We start from the raw sequence: 5000 nt of genomic DNA on the forward strand, positions 1-5000 counted from the left end.
CATGTTTGATAAATTTAGTTATCTGCACTTGAATTAACATGCAAGTGACCGAGTATTTCACAAACATGTTTACCCTTAAGGTAATCAGTGCAACTCAGTTGTGGTGTGGCAAGGCTGTACCTTTTGTATTAAAGGTACAATCTATTCAACGGGATTCCATACAGTTTCCATATATTAAATTTCGCTCACAAAGTTTGGATCGACCCGAGGTTACAGAAAATGAAATCTGTTTATGTTGCTACGCAGTGGGATCGAGCACGGAGTTCGTGATTAGGAAGCAAAGTTCTTAACTAATCGGCCATACTGTGCCTATGAGATTTATTAAAATACAGCTAATATATAAAGGAAAATTCATCCTCGCCACACACACACACACACACACACACACCACACAATTAAGCTAATGTAGTTTTAATTAATTAGCTCTATTAACTGAAATATATTTCCATGTACCTGATTATATATTTATACGCCTCCCCACCCCACAACAATAACTAGTACACTTGTAGTCACCCCACTCTACAGATATCGTTCTCTCTACCCCGTCACTAACATCGCCATCTTACAATCTATACCGCGATTTGGTCTAGTCTAAAAATACCTGATAACATCATGTTACTCTAACCTACAACATTACATGCCCTCAATTTTCCAATAATTCACGTTAACTTTTGGCATACTTTCTACCCTACATCCCTTACTCCCACCCCTATCAAATGTTTTATTCAAAACGCAACGTCGATTTCCCCCCCCCCCCATCACACCGCAGTGTTTTTAGTGTCGTCTGTTCAACGCTATTCGCTTTCTCTCGTTTTCGTTCAAATCTGCCATATTTAATACTCGTCATATTACATTTTCTCCGCTCAGCGTGATTCTTCACTGTTAAAAACTCTATATTTGACTAAAATAGGTTTCAGTTTTCTTTCGAACAATTGATTAGTATTTGAGAGGAACGATCTAAGTCAGATCCGATGTCACCTGTTATAGATTTAAAACATCTTCAGCATTTAAAGTGCATACGTACGTATAAAGTATAATGTCTCTAACCACACACACATGCATATATGTATGTATATATATATATACACACACACCTAACTGTTGTGTATTCTTGATGCCCTTAACCGTGTGTGTGTGTGTATGCGCGCGCGTAGGTGTTGTTTCATAGGCTTAAAATGAATGATTTCAAGCTTATAGGCTGAGATCGATACTTCTTGTTGTTGTTGTTGTTGTTGTTGTTGTTGTTATTATTATTATTATTATTATTATTATTATTATTATTATTATTATTATTATTATTATTATTATTATTATTTTGATGTTTCACATTAGATAGAATCCTATTAATATTACGTTAACTTCTGACCTAAACTATCGTTGTTTATTTTTTCTCAATGATAAAATCTGGAGGTCACGTAATATCTCTTTATTTAAAAAAAAATCGAGGTTTCTATAAGCAGACGACACCAAATATATGTATATATATGTATGTTGTATGTATATATATATATCCACACACACCTAACTGTTGTGTATTCTTGATGCCCTTAACCGTGTGTGTGGTGTGTATGCGCGCGCGTAGGTGTTGTTTCATAGGCTTAAAATGAATGATTTCAAGCTTATAGGCTGAGATCGATACTTGTTGTTGTTGTTGTTGTTGTTGTTGTTGTTGTTGTTGTTGTTATTATTATTATTATTATTATTATTATTATTATTATTATTATTATTATTATTATTATTATTATTATTATTATTGATGTTTCACATTAGATAGAATCCTATTAATATTACGTTAACTTCTGACCTTAAACTATCGTTGTTTATTTTTTCTCAATGATAAAATCTGGAGGTCACGTAATATCTCTTTTATTTAAAAAAAAATCGAGGTTTCTATAAGCAGACGACACCAAATATATGTATATATATGTATGTATGTATGTATATATATGTATGTATGCATATATGTATGTATGTATGAATGTATATCGTTGGTGAAAATTAATTTGAGAGATAGAGATTTTTGAAATAAGAAAGAATAAGAGACTCCAAAATCACATGGCATTTCATACAACTGAAATATACTCACAAAAACAGACAAGCATTCTTTTAGAGTCTATATTGCAAAAAAATAATGAAGATGGAAGAATTACTGAACTTTAACAAACTATTGCTGTCTAGACGGACAAAAAAATTTTGAAATATTCATAGCTTATCGTATTTCTTAAACAGTTCTTTGGAACTCTAGAAAAAGATTATCATATTTCTTTTTCATTCTTTAATTCTAAAAGTGATCAAATTCTGTGTCAACTGCTCTCGAAAACTAATTAGGTGATCACTTCTGTTTATTTTTAATTAATTAAATTAAGACATGAAATATTTGTCTGGTTTCTTTGACATTTACGTCAGCCATTAAGACTGATGTGGTTTATTGTCAATCATTATAAGATGGAGAAGTTGTATCACATATCTTATGACTGGTTTTATTATTCCAGACTTTAAGACATCACGTGATTTACTTAACAGTTAATGATCGGTTATTTTGGCAAAGGAAAGAATATAATTGACTTCGATTACTTATCTGTTTGATAGGACTATTACTCTATGTAATATTGCCTATATCTCGAAGAGTATTCTTTCCCAAGGAAGGACATACTTGCAGAATACCTCTTAGTTCTACAGAGTTCTTAGCTTGCATGTTATAACTTCTGCAAAAAGTCAGATTTTGGTTTAACCTTTGACCATGTCAAAGGTTATATTTACTTTCGATATTTCGGTTTTATAAGCTATTGGGTGTTCACGTAATGGATGTAAACACAAAGCTTAGTCAAATTAAATCTATATATACACAGTACATGTATATATAAGAGGTGTTAGCGTCAACCATATCGAGAGATGTTGGCCCAGTCAGTCGTAGTTAAGTGAATCGGATTAGTAAGGCCTCGGATGGAATTGCGGGAATCTTTTGATATGGTCGCATTGACACCATGAATTAGCCGGTCTTGAAGTTGTTGTTTATTAGTGGTAAGTTATGATAAGGTTGGTGGGTAAATAGACTCTTGTGATGCGACAAAAATATCAATCAAAAATGTTGCAATGGGAACGCGTCATAGACAGAAGCGAAAAGTTTCTTTAGAGTCAAAGAATCTTCTCGTACTGTAAATGAAACAAAGCTTTTATTAAACAATGCGTGAAATAAATCGTTGGAAAGAAGCGCTATAAAATCAAATGAAATTTCCGAACGACAATATTTACATCACAAATATTTCGAAAGCGCATTTCGTTTGATTAATATTCATTAACCAAACTGTTTGTTATATATTAATTACAAACAGCCGAACTTTACACCGAAAGTCCTAAATTTGCCATAACAAAGGAGAATTATATTCCTAACGCAAAAGTAACGAACGGAAAGTCACAATAATGTCTCCAGATTTTAAAATTGAATTTTGTTTATTTATTTCCAAATCTACTTTCAGTTTTATATTGAAAGTAAAAATTGTTTAGATGAAAAGAGAATTCATATTTGATCGTTTAGATCAAATATTTCTCTAATGATTACAAAGTTGTTTTAATTATCGAAATTATTAGTTTTTGTTAATTCTCGTAGCATAAATGTGGATCTCAAAAATTTGCCCCAGAATTTAGATTCGGAATATATAAATATATATATACTTTCGAATATAAACCTAAATTGCTATCCACAATTAAAAACTCTTTAATTGATGCGTGTTTGTAGAGTGGCATAAACACATTCAGACTCGTAAAGGTAAATGGTTTCTCGCAGTTGTGGTTTCATCCATAAGGATTAGTGTCAAAGGAATATATAATTTCCAAGGGAATAAGATTAAAGATCAGTAAGAAGTGCAAGGAGTGCATAATAATAAAAATATTCATATAGATTTATTTCCAGACTATGCACTGCTTTACTAGTAGTCTATGTTCACGAAGGACCCACTTGAATATAACGGTGGGATAAAGTATAGTTTAATTTAGGATTTTCTGGTGTCATTAGATAATCTTCACTTAAATTTGTTTTTAAGAGTGTCCATTTTCTTTAGGATTTATGGAAACCAAAGAGACTCAACCGAATCTCAAAGATTTCTTCTTTTCTTGTCAATCAGGGGAATATTTTTTCCAGAATAAAGTTGGGATGTTATTTATGATACTCTGCCTGTCTAATTAACTCATCCACACACATACACACACTCGTATACACACTTCCATACATACATATGTATGTATGTATGTATGTATGTATGTATGTATGTATGTATGTATGTATGTATGTATGTATGTATATATGAATATATGTATTTATTTTTTAAATATACGTTGATCTATCTATCTATCTATCTATCTATCTATCTATCTATCTATCTATCTATCTATCTATCTATCTATCTATATGTGAAGCCTAAATGTGTTTATCTGCGTCACTACTCCTCTATGTATATATATATATATATATACACACATATGTGCATGAATAATTGTATGCATGTATGTATGCGTGCACAGTTTCCTATTTTCGTTATTTGGAACGATCAACGAAAGAAAAATAAAGATGGTCTCACTATTACTTTTATCAATCTATTAACACCGCAGTAAATGTTTCGTAATCCCGTAAATATATATTTGACTAATAAACGCATTCGCAAGATAAATCTCCACCATTAGATTTTCAGAATTGACTCTATTTCTGTCATATCTATGCCATTAGGAAGCTTAATCTCCCAACCCTTACTCTAATACACGCCTTTCAATGTACAACCCTAGCTATTAAAATAGTACAGTAATACAATTTTATAGTGTGTGTGTATATGTATATATGTTTGTATTATTATTATCATTATTGTTATTGCTATTATCATTATCATTATCATGATTATTATTAATGCTTAGCGGTATTTCGCCCATCGCTCCGATGTGGGTTCAAATTCCGCCGAGGTCGACTTTGCCTTTCATTGTTTGGGTTCGATAAAAGAAATACCGGTTCAACA

Source organism: Octopus sinensis, linkage group LG16 (genome assembly GCF_006345805.1).
Source record: "Octopus sinensis linkage group LG16, ASM634580v1, whole genome shotgun sequence".
In the NCBI taxonomy this organism is placed as follows: Eukaryota; Metazoa; Mollusca; class Cephalopoda; order Octopoda; family Octopodidae; genus Octopus; species Octopus sinensis.